This window comes from Lampris incognitus, chromosome 1, assembly GCF_029633865.1.
Source record: "Lampris incognitus isolate fLamInc1 chromosome 1, fLamInc1.hap2, whole genome shotgun sequence".
Taxonomy (NCBI): Eukaryota; Metazoa; Chordata; class Actinopteri; order Lampriformes; family Lampridae; genus Lampris; species Lampris incognitus.
Genome location: NC_079211.1, coordinates 43,296,929 through 43,316,101, shown reverse-complemented (window position 1 = coordinate 43,316,101; position 19,173 = coordinate 43,296,929).

Here is a 19,173-nt window from a genome sequence, read left to right as displayed (position 1 = left end):
TGATATTCTCCACCTTATTTACAAAATGAGAGAAATTTTTGACATCTCAACATCAGGTTGAATAAAGGAAGTGGAGGGACCATTAATAACAGAATCAATTACCCTAAAGAGAATTTTAGGATTGTGGTTATTTCTAGATATCAATTCAGAGAAGTAAACTGATCTCACATCTTTAACTGCCTTCTGGTAAATTAACATTTGGTTTATGTGCTGCTACGGACAAGTTGACCTTCTATTGTCATTCTAATTTTCTACAGAGTCAGATGTCAGTTTAGCAGGGCACGAGTCTCGTGTCTAAGGGCACGAGTGTGATTGTTCAGGCAAGGGAGGTTATTTGATTTTTGTTTCCTAGTTTTAAACAGTGCAGTTTGGTCAATGATGGATAGGCACTGATCATTGAATGAACTTAACAGTGCATCTAGATTGAAGGGGGATATAGTGGGATTAAAGGATGATGAATTAAAAGCATCACAGAATTTAACTGCAGAACTTGTGTTGAGAATGTGAGTGTGTTTTAGTATAGCAACTAGAAATAGAGAGCTGTAGTGGAGCTTCGAGAACAGCAGCTTTATGGTCCGTTACAAGCATATCCACCAGATTAGGTTACTCAAGACAGAAACCAGATGAGACTACAAGTTCTAAGATGTGAATTTTAAATGTGTCGCCCCTTTAATAGATTTAATGAGGTTAAAAGAGTCTATAAGATAATAAAAATGTGAAGTCAGGGAATGGGAAGGACAACACACATGATTAATAAATGACCAAGAATAAACACCCTGTCATATTTTGGCACGACAAGAAATCGAAGGTCAGAAAACTCAGAAATAAAACTAACTGAATTAGGGGGCCTATAAATTAAGCTGCATATCCAGCCAGATCCAGCCAGCTAGAGGGTGTGGGGTACATGGACAGTGAGAAGTCATCACATTAAACCAATAAACTCGTATTCCAAAGCATGTGTGAATCAACCATGTTCAAATTAGACCGAATTGCATCTCAGAACATATTTCTGGAGTGGCTTTATGCATGTTCAATAATCCAGGTAAGAAAATAAAAGAAAGTAGGATTTGTTCATCTGGACACAACTTTTATTGAGAAAAATGTTTCATCACTCATCTAAGTGACCTTTTCGGTCTCAACTGACTGCAGGTGTCCCCACCTTTATAAACAATACAGTGGCATAACGACCGAAAACAGCGATCAATTTCATAAGCAAATAGACGTGACAATTAACTAGAGTTTCATTGGCCATGTGTACTCTTCCAAGAGGATTTGGGAATGTTTGTGGTCACAGCATTGTAAGATGATGACAGATGTACTCTTGAACTGAGGGAGGGACCCAAGAGCCAAAAATCGGCTCAAGAATATCAGAGGTTTTAAAGTGACAGTAAGGTGATGGCATATGTTATTTTTGTGTGTGTTATCTTGTCTCATCTAAATCACCTTAATCTGCGATTACAAGGCAAGAACCACACTGCTGCAGATATGTGCGAGTTGAAGGTTTACGGTCAAAGCTGAACCTTTTGAAGAGAGACATTCACGGGAGAAAGTTGGACTTTCCATGCCTGGGGGAGCACTGCGAGAAGAACAAAATGCAGGAGGATCCAGCGATGAAGGGTTTCGTGATGAGCCTGGCAGAAAACTTCAAGGGATGATATGTAAGCTCCCCTAAACTCTCAGGTGACATCCTCCTCTCTCTGAGACAGTCGTTCTCAGTTTTGGCTGACAGCCAGTGGACTGCAGAAACCAAAATGCTGGTGCCTTCAATAGATGAGGCAACTCTTCAGATGGAGTCTTGGAGCTGGGAACATCTGATTTGCTCAAAGCACAACACAAGGAGGTTGGGGTGAGTGACTTTTGGATCAAAGTGGTTCCCCAAACTTGATTCAAAAACATGAGAGCTATTGCAATGCTCCGACTCACAATTTCCCCCTCCACGTACATATATGAGTTATTGTTTTCTTCAATGAACTCAATCAAGAATCAGGAAAGAAACAGACCCTCCAGTGCTCATCTTGGCCAGTGGCTCAGGCTTGCCCCAACAGAATGCAGGCCCGGCATCAGAAGGACTACCTCATCCCATCGCTCTCCCTTCTCTCACTGATTGGTGAATGAACATCAATTTACTTTTGGCCATTGGTCCATAATTCGATGGTTGGCTTTGGACTTATTTTGTTTCAAGAGTGCATTTTATTTTTCTTGTGTGACCCTCAACACAGGCTTTAAGAATCCCAGACCTAAATTATTACTGCTACCCTCACCACTACTACTACTACTACTACTACTACCACACCACTACTACTACTACTACTACTACTACTAATAATAATAACAATAATAATGATATTAATAATAATCGTAATAGCAGCAACAGCAACACCTGCACATAGAACAACTTTTGCTGGCACAATGGACCCCCCCATGTTTTGGCCCTCGGCTTGGCATGCATGACATGGTTTGGCCCTTGGGGAAAACTAATTGGGTAACCCCGGTATAGGCTGTCATTAGGTTTTATCAGAATGTCAAGTGAAAATTCAAATGGCATTTGCAAGCTCTTATGGAAATCCAATCACTCCATCTAAAGTATGGTTATAGGATGAAGAAAGATCATTTTTTTTACTGTATTCATTTACAGATTAAAAGAGCATTTGCAAAGAGTATGTTTAAGAATAGTGTTGAAATCAGCTTCCACAAGAAAAGTCAGTTCCTGTGTATTACTGTTTAAATAATAACTGTATTAATTGCTTGCATGACCCCTGTATTCAAAAACTTCATCGTCCTATCTCATGTAATTAATATGCTATTTTGGAGGAATTGATTAGAACAGCGCACTATATAGTGCATCATTTTCTGAGAATCAATTGTTGCCTTTTCTTCTCACAAATGCTTGAAATTTGGCTTTTTGAATTACAGAATCACCACGCAAACGAAGGCTTTTTCACGCAATGTTTTCACTTTTAGGTAAAGTATTTCATGCACTTTATTTGTGTCTTCAGACTCAACATTTAATCATCAGACACCACTTCAGAATTTTAAGATCGCTGATCAACTTCAAATTATAACATCCCCATATCATGTATTCTGCACTGCCTGTCAACTTCCTTTTAACCTCGACCTGCACTGTCACCTGAATTATTTTCAATGTTAATTTGACAGGTTGTGACCTTTCTGATTGGGCAATTATCTATCATATGACTTCCTGACAAAAGTTCCATTGCCTGGCCCCCAGTTAATGAACTGTGTGTGTGTGTGTGTGTGTGTGTGTGTGTGTGTGTGTGTGTGTGTGTGTGTGTGTGTGTGTGTGTGTGTGTGTGTGTGTGTGTTGGGGTTGGCGGTAGGGAGTTGTGTGTTATTGAGGAGAGTAGAGACTTTGTCACTGATTGCATCTGACGAAGCCCTAGTGGCCTCATTTGTATGGCAAGAAGAGGCAGGACTCTGACCAGCAGGGACCCTTCACAATGATAAGAGACCAGAATCAGGTCAGAATCAACTTTATTGGCCAAGTGTGCCTATGCACATGAGGATTATGACTGGTGCATAGCAACTTCTGGCACTTGCAGACATCACTCACACAAACAAAAAACCAAGAGATGAATGCAACAACAAAAATACATTGGAGGCAAGCATGTGTGCACAACAGGTATGCTGCTACTATACAGAGTCTTGTTATGGTTGAGTAATCAACAACATATGCCCATATATTATGCCATATTGCTTATATGCTATGTTACCCAAGCACTATACCATATACCAGTGGTGGCTTGTCAGGGCCTTCTCTGCTGGCCCTGTCAAAATCAAAATCATAATTTTTTTTTTCATGGTTAAATTGAAGTGTCCCTGAAATGTGTCTGAATTGAATAACGTTTTTTTTTTGTCGTGGGGCAAGCTAAACGCATCGCAGCTCCTTGTGCTAGCACTAGCGTAACGCTAGCCTTTCCTTGAATCCAGAAGCTGCAAACGAATTACAACTTTGAGTGACTGTACCATCAGCCAATCAAATTTTGACGTGTAGTGACAGAACGCCCCAGGGCCATGCAACGTGTCGGCGCTAGCCCTGGTGTCGTCATCAACTTTGAGTTTGAGCCTTTGGCATGATCAGGGGCGATTCTAGGATCAGAGCTTTAGGGGTGCTGAGCAGCCATAGTGCTGGCCGGCCAGGCAAGATAAATTTTGGGGGTGGATCAAACCATTTTCGAAGCATGGGGGGGTGCTGTATTTTTGTTGTTAAAATATTACGTTTAAACCATATACTGGATATGGTTTTGACATTTCTTCAGCTTATTAAACATGGACATACAGCAAAAATAAAAAATAAAAAATCTCTTCAATTTTAGGGGTGCTGGGGTTCAATTTAGGGGTGCTGCAGCACCCCCAAAAATGGGCTAGAAACGCCTATGGGCGTGATGCCGCCGCATTCACAGCTACTGACGATCTGCTTCGTGTTTTTGTTGTTGTTGTTTTTGCGAATCAGGTAGGATTTTCTGCATTTTTTCCACACCTTCTCCTAAACGGACTAAACACCCGAATGATTTTTGCGAGACAAGTGAGCAGTGGCGCCCCAAGAAATGTTTCATAGGGGTGGCCAAATGGGGCCACTGAAAATCTTGGGGTGGCACACCAAAACCAAAAGCCATGACTGAATTTGGAGAATGCTATGCTGCTGTTGTAGTATACTGTATAGGTTAGTGGAAACTGTCAATATGAGAGTTAAGAAAAATATACATTATTGATTGAAATGAACAGCACCTAATGTAAAATATCAGATAGAAGCATATTATGCATAATCAGAAGCATATTCTGCATATGCGACTCGTGGCTGGGGGAGGCAGCGGGGGGGGGCAGGGATAGTATCAGGGTGGCCGTGGCCACCCCTGGCCACCCCTTGGGGGCGCCACTGGAAGTGAGGCGGAACTTAAACTCCAGGTTGGTGTGCACATTTGTCTTTGGAGGCGGCGCACTGATAATGTGGCTATGCTTTAGTAAATTTGTTGAAGTGTGGCGGGTGACTGGCAAAACACTACACCAACTGTGGAAACGCATTTGTTATCTCCGCCAGGTGATATACGTTTGGTTGCATGTGTGTGTCTGTCCGCGGCTAATCTCGCAAACTGCTAGACCTTTCCGCCTGAGTTAGTTTGTGCACCGTTAGGATTGTCTGATCAAGAACATCTCGTAGTTGCAGTGATTCAAAACCTCTGGGAAAAGTTTGTCCTCGCTGTTGCTGCTCACTCTCCCTCTCTATTAACTCCCTGGCTCGCTTGACCCGCTGCTCTCTTGTCGCTGCACGTGTGCGCACAGCTGATTTAGCTCGCGCAGCGCCCGCGCCCATTGTGTATTCGGGTGTGAGTGTTGAAAGTAAACGAGGCGCCGATCCTATTTTGGAAATCAGCAAATAAGTCAGTGCTCATCTCAGCTCAGGAGAACCGGAGGAACACTGGATGAGCCGACAATATTTCTTTGTTCACGTCGTCGCCTATGTTTGTTTAGCTCAGTGTTTCCCAACCGGGGGTCCGCGGACCCCTAGTGGTCCGTGGTGTAATTGCAAGGGGTCCGTGAAAATAAAATATCTTTAAAAAAAGATCCTATGACATTTATAGAAATAGGATTATTTTACTCAAATGTGACTGAGACCTTTATCTACCTAAACTATAAAGGGTAACAGGACTTTTTTCTCTAATTACATGTTTCACAAGTGTAATTTATTGTATTTTAATAAGAGATCTCGCTCCCGTTTGCATTGTTAAAAGTTACTGCATAAAAATTCTGTTGTTACATATATCTGAAAGTTACTGAATACATATTCTGTTTTGTTACATATATCTGAAAGTTACTGCATAAGAGTTCTGTTTTGTTAACTATATCTAAGTTACAACTGAAAGCTCTTATTTTTGCCCCAAAGAGTGAATAAATGCTATAATGCAATTTAAAATGCAGTTTCTACTGTTTCTATCAAATTGCAACCCCCCTCCCCCAAGATCAGGTGGAGGGGTCCTCAGGGTAGATCAAAAATACGCAGGGGTCCAGGACCCCAAAAAGGTTGAGAACCACTGGTTTAGCTGACATCATGAGGGGGATTAGACGGGGAGGTGCCATAGACTCCAATGTTAAAACTCCGAAGTTGTCATAGTTTGGCTGTGAAGCATGGCGTGCTATAGCTGTATATGTGCATAAGGTCATGGTAGTAGGCACACATGTCTTCACAAAAGGGGATGTAAGATGTCACAGTGTCAGTTAGTTGGTTCATCCAGGTTGCCAGTTGCAGCTTCAAATGCATTCCAGTCGATGCGGTTAAAACGCGTGATTTTTTCACCGTACCCGTTTTCCGCAAGAACGCGCCTCCGTCATGCCTGGATTCCGAGAAGACCCGCCCCTACTCTATCTCTGATTGGCTAACCCTATCCCTAACCCCACCCCAACCTTAACCAACCTAACCAACGGAGGCGACGAGTACTAGCCAATCAGAGGCAGAGTTCCCGGAATGCGGGTGCGGACAATAAACAAGCAGTTAAAACAGTCTTGCAGTTCCTGCTTTGCTTCGTTGGCCCATTTCTTCACTGTTTTAACCTACAGGCTGTGCAGATTTTAGTTTCTGCATATAGGTTGGGATAAGATGAACCAAGCAGTGTATTGTGTTTAGAAATCACGTCAGGACACAGCACTGTCGCTCGACACAACCTCTGCGTTGCATTGTTTATTTTGACTGACACAGCGTCACAGGCAGAACAACCCAGAGCCCGCAGGCATCACCAATCGATCCCAGCACAATAGAACAGCACCAAATCAAATGCATAACACCCCCCCCCCTTCCTGGCAGGATTTAACAATAACAGAACTACTGGGCATCACACATCAATCAAGGCGCAATAGAACGATGCCAACATCAACCAAATGCAGCACTGGTGATCCAGTGTGCAGGAATCACATTTCAAAGATTAAACAATCACAGAATCACTAGGCAACACATATCAATCAATCACAGCACAACAGAACAATGCTATCAATAACTAATTGCAGCACTGGTGATCCAGTGTGCAGACATAACACAGTGGTCAGAGTGCTCCAAAGCTGCCTGGGGGACAGAGCAATATGCATATTTAAGAATTCTGTTGCAGTGATCCAGTGTGTTATTTTCCCTGGTGGGACAATTAATATGCTGTCTGCATTTTGGTAGTTTGTGGTTTAATTTTGCTCTGTTAAAAGTTCCCAAGGATTGTGAAAAGTGAGTCCATATGTTTTTGTTCCAAGGTGGTAATCCGCTCGGCCAGTGCTCGACTGATGCTGGCTTGGGGTGATGTGTGAACACCGAGCAGGATGAAGGATGAAAAACTTCTGCGGTGAATAAAATGGCTAGCTGGCTAGAGGATTTTTGCCAATTACCCTGTCAAAATGGCTTTGAGAAAGCTGTGGTGAGGGAGTTATCAGGGGACAAAAAAAATATGGATCAGTGAAAGCCTTGAGAGCATGAAAAGAGATAACTAGGCAGAGGAGCCCTCCTTCTCCAACTGATCTGCTGCTGCATCATGCACAATGCTGTCAGTGAAAGTTTGGTTGTGATTAATTCAAGGCTTCCGAATAGAAATAAGGTCCTACTGTACCTCAGGCTCCGCTCCCCTGTCCACTGGGTGAGCTTCCAAGAGACCTTAGAAAATAACTTACATCTTGTAGTGTGGGATCCGGATTTTTCCGTTCCTCCCTATGATTACAACACAAACCACTGGGCTATGATGATTTTCATTTGAGTTTAGTCAGTTGCACTAGTTATGAGTTAATAGTTTAAATTCAGGTACAATGTTCTGAATAATTCGTGATTTCAGTGTTCAGATCTTAGCCTGACCTCTTGCAACTTGTGTTTTTCTATAGTATAATGTCAAAAATGAAAAGTCTGAATGGAAGGAGAATCAAATATTCAGATGTTCTTATATATTATTTGAGTTTTGCAGGAGGTCTCATGAGAAGTATTTGGTTCAAACCCAAACAATCCACAATGCAGAAAGGAATACATTCAATATCAAAGGCCAACAGAATAATTGCAGCTTTCATGTTAAAAAATTTAGTGCCAACCTCTCACATTTGAATTCTTTGTTTTTTGAACAAAGCCGGCATACATGCAGCCAAAATCAGTTTGAATTCATCATGGCAATAGACTTTTCTAAATTTATTCAGGTCAAATAAAACAATGGTTTACCACCAATCCACCACCCTTCTAAATCTTCAGTTTGTGATTGTATGCCAAGTTTTTCCTTTACTTGTTTTCCTTTATTGCCACTTTTAGAAAGGCATAAATAAGCTTGTGGAAAATGTTGTGAACCCATGACATCTTTGGACTTTTCAAGAGCATCTGGTAACAGGGGACAGAATGGTTCACAAAATGGTCATGGCACTGTGGGCATACTGAGTAGTTTATATTTCAACTTAATGTTAAGAAACAAAAACTGACATGGTTTTTATGTCTTCCACAGGGTCTTTTTCATTCATGTGCAAAATCATCAAAGCTAAATTCAGTGTGTATTAGGAAAAAGAGACAATGTAAAATTAAAAAAAGTAGTTTGCTTTTCAATTTAAATTTTTCTTAACCCCCCCCTTTTTTTTTCTCCCCAATTATATCCGGCCAATTACCCCACTCTTCTGAGCCGTCCCGGTCGCTGTTCCACCCCCTCTGCCAATCCGGGGAGGGCTGCAGACTACTACATGCCTTCTCTGATACATGTGGGGTCACCAGCCGCTTCTTTTCACCTGACAGTGAGGAGTTTCGCCAGGGAGATGTAGCACGTGGAAGGATCACGCTACCCCCCCACCCCCAATTCCCCCTCCCCCCTGAAAAGGTGCCCCGACTGACCAGAGGGGGCGCTAGTGCAGCGACCAGGACACATACCCACATCCGGCTTCCCACCCGCAGACACGGCCAATTGTGTCTGTAGGGACACCCGAACAAGCCGGAGGTATCACGGGGATTCGAACCGGCAATCCCCATGTTGATAGGCAACAGAATACACCACCCGGACACCTTCTTTTCATTTAATGTTAAGCAAAACTACAAAATAAATATTAAGATAGGAAAGGTAGCCGGTATATTTGAAGTTGACTTATTCATTAGGTTAGATTCACATCAACAATGAGAACAGACGTCATATTAACGTGCTGCGGAGGACACATGGCTCTTACCTTTAATATTCAATGCACAGTGTCAAATCAGTGTGTTAGCCAATAGGCTTACAGATGAAACACCCATGTTTCATCAGTACAGGTGATATCCAGACACTGAGGGATGGGAACATAATGATAGTTTATAGTCCCCACAAACTGGGATACAGTAGTCCACTACAAACCCTACTGGATCAGAATTATGCTTCCAATAACTGTGTAAAGGTGCACCCTGACTGTGGTGGAGCACATCTGTGGAAGAGCCTACAGCTGCAATCTGTAGATCTTTATCGTTTGTTTATTCATGCAACTGCTAGAGAAAGGAAATCGTTTTCCATCGCAATTTCAGTAAACCAAGTAAAACTAATGTTAGTGAGTCAATCATTCTTTGGCAGTGAAGGTGGTTATTTTATTCAAAATGAGCTGTTATGAACACAAGACAATTGCTTATCTGCCGCACCACTGGCGGACGTGAGTGATGAAGGGGCCTGAGTGCAAGAGCTGATCATGGGCCCCCACCCCCTGTCCCTTTCTTGTTGTTCACTCCCCACCACCTCCCTCTCTGTATGTCTATGAAGTTGAACAATTCCAATAATAAGCAAGAATTAAACGTGACAAAGGTGGTTAAAACATCTCTTAAAATTAACACACAGAAATGTTCCTCCTGGTAGATGCGTCCTTCGCCCATCTGCACCAAACGCCCAGTAGTACACACATCATGTTGTGCCTGTAAGCTATAGGACATGGGGTCAAATCATTGACGCTAAAGAAAGAAGAACATGAGGGAAGACCATGTCTAATGTCAGCATTGTGATGACAACAGCATTGTGAGAAACTGGCGATAGAACTTTCAACACTGAGGACAGCAGTCGGAAGGCTACAATATTCAAGACAACTTTATTTAGCCCTTCAGGGGTAATTGTATGTCAGCTGGCAACCACAACGTAGACCAGTACATGGGCTTTCAGCACTACCAATTCTTTGGCTAAGTCTCAAGCAGCAGGTTATCCTAATTTGGTGTAGTGATAACAAAAGCCAACAAGACAAAGAAAAAATGGCAAAACAAAAAGAAGACACGCTGTCTGGCAAGGCGGCCGGATCCATCTTCGGAAAACAAGTCTTGTGCTACAGCCAATAACAGCTTCATAAAACACACACTATTTGGCATGGCGGCCAATTCAGAAAACACATACCAACAGAAATTCTAATTACTCATCTAAAAGTGCACTAGATGAGCCTTACGCTCAGCAAATTCATTGATGATGCACGGTGCACCCGGAAGGCTCTTAGCATCGTGTAGGACCCCACCCACCCTTCCCACGTCCACTTCACCCTCCTACCCTCTGGCAGGAGGTACCGGAGCATGCATGCTGCCTCCACCAGACTATGCAACAGTTTCATTCCTCAGGCTGTGAGGCTCCTCAACAGCCTGAACACTTAGACCTTCCATTAAATGACTTTCTGACCTTCACTGTCCATGTCAGGTGTGCTTGTGGTTTTTAGATCTGTGAAGTATTTTTTTCTTTATTTTTAATTTAAATTTTCTTAAAAAAACATACAAAACCAAGAAATGTTACCGGTCCATAAAAGATGAGGGGGGGTGCAATTAATAAAAAATTAAGGCACAGTACTTGCATATGAGAAACATTATAGTGAAATCAAATCAAATAATTATTGTATACATGGATTCGATTCATACCCAATGTCCCCAATTCAATCATTTGTCCACAGTTAGTACCCACTTCAGTCCAAATTGTATTTAACTTGCAGAGATTCCAACGGTTTCTTCAATTTCTGCAGAAAAAAGATGAGTCCTCCCATCAATGTAGTGTCCTAGTTTTTCCAGAGTCACACCCTCAGAGATCAGAGATTTCCACATGGAAGTAGGAGGGTAATTTTTATTTTTAATGCACTTTTTGTTTTTAATATTTATTGTGTGTTATTTGTTTTTATGTGGCACTGAGGGCCATGTGAAACGTAATGTTCCTTTGCATGTATGAGACATGCATATGAGCCAATGACAAATAAAAGCAGTCTATGATGAATGGTACAGGGATAAACATATGGGCCTGTGTTTCTAATGTATAATTTCTCGCTGGCATCCATGATATTTTTGGGAGGTCTTGACTTATTATACTCTTGGGCTGTGACACCGACATTGTCATCATAATCATCATCATTGTCATTGTCTTCTTGTTCCTTTGAGTGCCTTAGTTTTGCAAGGACACTGTTACGGGTCTAGATAGATCGATGCCATCGGCTATCCACTAGTTTACCTTAGATACACATGACCCGCGCTCAGGAACATGTGACAACACTTTGATTATACTTGGCTGCACTGAGCAACTTGTGTGTGTGTCATTCTTTATAAGATAGCCTACCGAAACATGGTGCCAGAAGTCGGAGAACTTATTTCTTATTTTACTAGCTCGCATGTTTAAGTTTGTAGGCCTGAGTAGGTCACATGTCGGAGGATTCCGATTCAGAGCAAAGTACTTCTGCTGAAGACGTTGTCACAGAGGAGCTAACGCTAGCATTACCGGCGCCGATAGCATCACATACAATGGCAGCTAACGTGAATATTCCACCACCGTCCCCGATGAGCTTCACAGGCGATTGGAGTGTCAATTGGGACATTTTTCGGGCCGAATATGAAGACTACGTCCTCGTCACGGGCATACTTGGCAAGGACAAGAAAATACAAGCAGCTACTCTAAGGAGTGTGATGGGAAGTGAATGCAGGCATATTTACCGCCACAATCTGAACCTCTCAGAAGATGATCAAGGGGATCCTGACGCCATACTGAGAGAGTTGGGGAAATACTTCAAGCCAGCAAAAAACACAATATACGAGAGGTACATTTTCGGGAGTTGCAAGCAGGAGGAAGGAGAATCGTTTGATACCTTTGTGACGAGACTGAGAGAGAGGGCAGCAACCTGTGAGTATGGACAGTTGAAAGATGAAATGATCCGTGATAAGATAGTCCTGGGAGTTGCAAGCGAGGCCGTTAGGCGCAGGCTGTTGAGAGAGAAGGATTTGAACATGGTCACAGCTATTGACATGTGTCGCGCAGCAGAGCAAACTGACATCTGTATGAGAGCAATGGAGTTTGCAACAACACCGCAGCCGGAGGCAGTGCATGCCGTTGCTAGGCAACCCAGACAATACCAATGGAAACAGAACAATCCACCCAGAACAGCAGGAGATGCAGGCAATTGCAAATATTGTGGCAGCTCGCATTCAAGGGGCAGAGAGCATTGCCCAGCCTTCGGGAAACAATGTAGGTCATGTGGGACACTTAATCACTTTTCTAAAGTGTGCTTAAAGAGCAAAAAGGGGCATGCTGAGGGCAAGGTAAACTGTGTGGAATACACAGAAGAACCCCCAGAGCATAGTAATGATGCAGATGATCTGTACATGTTTGAGTCAATCGGCGCAGTGCACACCAAAGGAAAGAAGTGGTTTGTGACTCTGAAACTCCACGACAAGCCACAACAATGTCAGCTGGACTCTGGAGCCACCTGCAATGTAATGGGCTTTCAAGACAAGAAAAGGCTGGCCCCAAACACACCTCTCCGCCCGAGTGACACCAGACTGAAGCTGTATTTGGGGGAAACACTGAGCTCTATGGGCACCTTTGAGACTGACTGTACTGTGAGAGGCCAAACACACAAGCTCTCATTCGAAATAGTGAGGACCAGCCAACATCCTCTTCTGTCAGGCTCCACCTGTGAATGCTTAGGGCTCATGCATTTCACAATTCCAGAGGATGTGCTCAAAATGGAACACACACAACCAGGAGCCCTAACTAAAGAACAGCTTATCAACAGATACAGTGACGTGTTCAACTCCCCTGTGGAATCCGTGCCTGGGGAGGTCCATTTTGACCTTGATCCTAGTGTTGCTGCAGTACAGAGTGCCCCTCGCAATGTCCCAATCGCAATGAAAGCAGCAGTCAAAGCCCAGCTGCACAAGTACGAGGCTGACGGCCACCTTGCGCCTGTCACAGATCCTACAGGTTGGATCAGCAACATGGTGATTGTTAAAAAACCGGAGAAGCTGAGAATATGCATTGACCCTAAACCATTGAACAAAGCCCTAAAGCGCTCTCACTACATCATGCCTACCTTGGAGGACATTTTGTATAAATTGCCCAAGGCCAGAGTCTTCACGTTAGTGGACGCTCGGGATGCATTCCTGCAATGCAAACTGGACTATGAGAGTAGCCTCATGACCACGTTCTGGACCCCCTGGGGGAGGAAGCGGTGGCTCAAGTTACCATTTGGAGTATCGGTGGCGCCCGAGGTATATCAGCGCAAGCAGCTCGAGCTACTCGCCGGTCTGAAGGGCGTTGAGCCCATTGCAGACGATATCCTGGTCGTCGGCTGCGGGAACACAGACAAGGAGGCTGGGGACGACCACGACGTCAAGCTTGCGGCGTTGATGGAACGCTGCCGCGAGGTCAAGCTTCGCCTCGGCCTGAAGAAGTTGCAGTTCAAGGTGGCTGAGGTGCAGTTTCATGGCCACATTCTCTCATCTGCTGGACTGAAGCCCGATCCAGAGAAGGTGAGAGCCATTATTGACATGCCGAACCCAACAGATGCCAAGGGCGTGCAGCGTCTCATTGGCTTCGCTAACTATTTAGCCAAGTTCATGCCTCATCTATCTACTGTCTGCGAGCCGTTGCGACGCCTGTTGGACAAGGACACACCCTGGCACTGGCTGCCTAAGCACGAGGCGGCGGTTCATGAGCTTAAGGCGCTGGCGACAGCCATGCCCGTCCTGCGCTACTATGATGTAACTAAGCCAATCGCAATCCAGAGCGACGCCAGCCAGAGCGGTCTCGGATGTTGTCTCATGCAGGAAGGTCAGACCATCGCATTTGCCTCGAGGGCTCTTACCCCCACCGAAAAAAACTATGCACAAATTGAGAAGGAGTGTCTCAGTATCGTCTTCGCCTGCCAGAGGTTTCACCATTACCTATATGGCCGCGACCCAATCACAGCAGAGACGGACCATAAGCCTCTGATCTCTATTTTCAGCAAGCCACTTCTCAATGCGCCCAAGAGACTCCAGAACATGCTCGTGACTCTGCAGAACTACGACCTGAGGGTAATCTACAAACCAGGCCCAGAGATGTTCATAAGCGACACGCTCAGCAGAGCTACGGCTGGATGCTCCGGCAGAGGGACTGCATATCAGCGACACGCTATCTGCTCTCTGCAACAAGAGCAGGAAGACATACAGCACGTGAACCAGGCAGAGTACCTGAATGTGACTAACCAGCGGCTGGAACAGATCAGACGACACACCGACAGAGATGAATGCTTATAGGCACTGAAGAACACTGTTCTCGTGGGCTGGACAGATGTAAAGGAGGAAGCGCCCCTCATCGCTAGGGAGTACTGGCCCTTCAGGGATGAAATCAGTGTGCAGAACGGAGTTCTGTTCCGGGGGCAAAAAGTCATCATCCCAAAGTCACTCCGCCCAGAAATGTTGACGCGCATACATTCAAGTCACATAGGGGGTGATGCATGCTACCGACACGCTCAAGAGACATTGTACTGGCCCAACATGCAGTCAGAGATAAAGGACTTTGTAAGCAGCTGCTCGACCTGCAATGTGTACGCCCACAATCAGCAAAAGGAGACCATGCTCTCTCACGAAGTACCAACCAGGCCATGGCAGGTCTTGAGCATGGACCTATTCAGCTTCAGACAGAAAGACTATCTCCTAATAGTCGACCACTATTCCGATTTTTGGGAGATTGAGCTTCTACCCGACATGTCTGCAGAGACAGTCATCAAGCGATGTAAGGCACAGTTCGCCCGACATGGTCAGCCAGAGAAGGTTATTACAGACAACGGCCCTCAGTTCACAGCTCAGTTCACACGGTTCGCTTCTGAGTGGGAATTTGAGCACGTGACCTCCTCTCCCAGACACCCGAAAGCGAATGGCAAGGCCGAGTCGGCCGTGAAGATTGTAAAAAATCTTCTGCGTAAGGCCGCGCATGATGGTGAAGACCCCTGGAAAGCCGTGCTTCACTGGAGGAATACACCTACTGAAAACATGGGCAGCAGCCCAGCACAACGCCTCATGTCCCGCCGGTTGAAGACGTCCATCCCTGCGGCAAGCAAGCTCCTGGAACCAGCTGTTGTCGTGGGCGTCACTGAAAAGCTGCGCCACAGGAAGCAACTCGCCAAATCCTTCTATGACAGATCTGCCCGTGAATTGCCGGTACTTGAAATTGGGGAAGTCGTACGGATGAAGCCCCTGCCAGGTGATAACACTGGCCGCTGGAGAGTCGGAACTTGTCTCCGCAGGGTTGCGCCGAGGTCTTATCTTGTGGACATTGATGGCTCCCTGTACCGTCTTAACAGGATCGATCTCAGAGTGGCTGAGCCAGCTGCACGAGCCGCGCACGATCCTGTTGAACCCGCTGCGGCACACACACCGGACGGGGATCCAGCTACAGAAACTGTCATTGAGACCCCTCAGGCTGTGTTCGAGCCGAGCCCCATCAGGTCCATGCCCAAGGCGCCATCTACTCCTGTTGGCGCTCCGCGTTTGGATGGACACACTTACACAAGGGTTGGACGGCTGTCTAAACCTCCACTGAAACTCACTATGTAATCTGAATAATGTTGATGGTTGCTATGTGGGAGAGAGGGGGAAAAGAGGAGAAATGTTATCATACGCTACTGTGGTTATTACACTGGTATGGGATATGAAGAGATTTACTGCTGTTGCACTGTTATTGGTTGTTCGTATATGAAAGTAATTTTATTTTGCACTAACTTCATGTGTATGTGTTTATACTTGGAAAAGGAGGATGTTACGGGTCTAGATAGATCGATGCCATCGGCTATCCACTAGTTTACCTTAGATACACATGACCCGCGCTCAGGAACATGTGACAACACTTTGATTATACTTGGCTGCACTGAGCAACTCGTGTGTGTGTCATTCTTTATAAGATAGCCTACCGAAACAGACACAGTACCCAAGGATTTGGGGTCTGGACAGGAGACAGACGGGCCTTCTTGTGGTGAGGGTGGTGCTGGTGGTGCCTCAAGTCCGTTGCTAGCCTCCACAGTCACAAAGCCTGCATCATTATATGACATACAAACTGTACATTGTTTTATGAGAATAAAATATTAATGCAAATTGAATTAATAAACAGAGTTTCAAGTGGTCTTCAAAAATGACCATTAACAAATTTGAATGTAAATTTTGATAATTGCAATATTTCCAGTACACTTTAACTAGGACATCCAAACATTAATATTGTTGTTGTGCTACTACTATACACTAAACTGCATGTAAAATGTATTTATACTTCAATATTTATTGTTTTTTGTGCAGTCATGCACAAATTCACACATAGCAATAACATAGTATATATTAATTTGCTGTGGCAAAAAAAAAAAATTCTCATAATCCTTTTCTTATAACACTAGAACGACTGGGATTTCATTCCTACTTAAAACGATATTGGGCGGTCAAAATTACCACCGGTTTTTAAACTTTATATTATGTCAGGATAAATACCCAATTGAGATATTAATGCATTGCATATGTTAGTATGTCTGTTAGGAAACGACTGACACCAAAATTAAAATTTTAACAACCATAACACTATTTTTAAACAATTTAAACTTCAGAGAGACATGGTCAAACTTGAAAAGCAAAATTGAAAAAGTGAAACTATTACCTGAAAAACTAAACGGAAAACACATATTGCTAATCTAACAAACGTAACAAGGCCTATAAAACGTGAAATGTAAAAAAAAGAACTGAAAATAGATATGGAAACAGCCCCAAACAACCACCGGAACTTAAAAACTACTAGAATGACCGTGAGCGGTCATTTTGACCGCCACGGTTTTTAAACTCTATATTCTGTCACGATAAATAGCCAATTGAGATATTAATGCATTACATATGTTATTATGTGTGATAAGAAACTAACTAAAACTGACACCAAAATTAACTTTTGAACAACCTTTAATACTATATTTCAAGCAATTTAAAATGGCCACTGTCCAACGCCTGTAAATACTGCAACACATCGGTGGTGGTGCGTCTGTAACCAGACATGTTGGCAATAATCAGAAATCAAATTTAGACTATTACTCTGCACTGGAGAGTGCTAGATCTTTTCTAGGACAGAGCAATGAACTTCGCGAAGGAAATGATGCGACCAAAACACGTCATAACAATCATGCGTAAATTACGAGACGGTCATGTTGACCGTCCATGGTCGTTTTAGGTAGATCTTATCATAACTTTTTTTTTTTATGGCAATTGTTCGAAGTTATTAAACTTTGAAAATCTAAAACGGTCATAATGACCGTCTTGGTCGTTTTTAAATAAATCTGAGACTGATATTTTAATTCATTGGGATTTTTAGCATAAATATCAAATCAATTATAATATTATCAAAAGAAAAAAAAAGAGTCCAAAATAGTCTTGTCACAAAGAAAAGAAAGTCTCCTGACTTTCTGTTTTTTTTTAACAAAAAAAAAGTTTTTTCAGAGCAAGTATAAATTGACAGATTTAAAATGTAATCCCCTGTCTTGAAGTGAACCTCACATTTTGGTAATTAGGAAATAAACCAAGTGGGACAATACAGACAGAAGCTTCCTCCAATTCTTGAGGGGTTTATCACCAAGCAAACTTAGCCCGTAAAGCCATGGCCTGTTAGAGGACTATGACAAAACATGATATGAATATGAGACCAAAGTACAAATTACTCTACTGAATATTTAGGCGTACTTATGTGTAGGAGTCTCTGAACATGTTGCAGAGAGAGTCACCTCAACTTGATCCTGTTACTCAAAATGTTACAAACACAAGCTACTCGAAACCTACATTTGTCGTGAAATCTGTGGAAAATGTTGCCTCTCACAACCGGAGGAAGCTCTGTTTCTGTTGCAGGAGTCTGGATGACGTCATAGGTCACTGTGGGAAGATGAAGGGGGGCTTGTGCAAAAGAAAAGTGATAATCAGCCAAAATTTGAATTTGATGAACTGTCCCTTTATATAGGCACTTGGGTCCTGCTCTTTAGTCAGTGTGAAAGGTGGTCAGCCCCCGCCCACGTTTTACAGGCCTTGGCTGTCTCCAGTTAAAACTAAGCTGTAAACCTAATGCCAGATTTCCATTTAATTTTTTTCTTTTTTACCTGCGCCATCGGCAGGTTTGGCACCCAACACGGGGGATTTGCATGGCACTGAGTCCTAGACAGATTTAATCTGCAAGTGGAGTTCAGGTTCTCCACCTGCAAAGGCAATCATTATTAATGATCAAGAACCGCTTATAATAACTCCATCCGTTAGATGATCTGTGGGAAGACAAGAGCACAGGGTTTTTGTTATACATTTATTGCCACCGGTCGTCCTCTTATGCATGTTTGATCAGCTGAACAACCAGTCAGCATCGCTTCTCCAAGAGAGGGACAATTACCACAAGCGAGACAAGGAAACTTAGAAACAAGAAATGGCAACACGTATCTGATAAGAAAAAGAAACACTGACACTGATGTGTTCAACAAAACATAGTCAAATTCATTTTACCGAGATCAGCTTACGACAGCAGTCATAGTGATTAAGGAGAATATATAATAAAAAAGAAAAAGGGGGAGAAAGGACTAAGAGGAAGGTTGTAATCCAGACTGTTCCAGGGAATGTGTGAAGCAGATGCTATCGGTGTGTATGTGTATGTGACGTGTCCACCTGTGAGTGCATGGGATAAATCCCAATAAATTCTGGTGTCTGAGATCCGTGACTTATCGTAGTGCCTCCAGGCATCAGACAGGCTCTGCAGCCACCCACGGGTCTCACAGTCGAGCAGACAGCCCACAACAAAGAGAACAGCCGGCGCCCAAAGCACCGCAGTCCCAGAGGAACACCGGGTCCACGGGGGGGGGGGGACAGGAGCCCATAAAGAAACAGCCCCACACGCCCTGGAGGAGGACAAACTCCCCAAAAGCACGTGTGATTTTTTTGACAGCTCTTTGATAAACAGATTA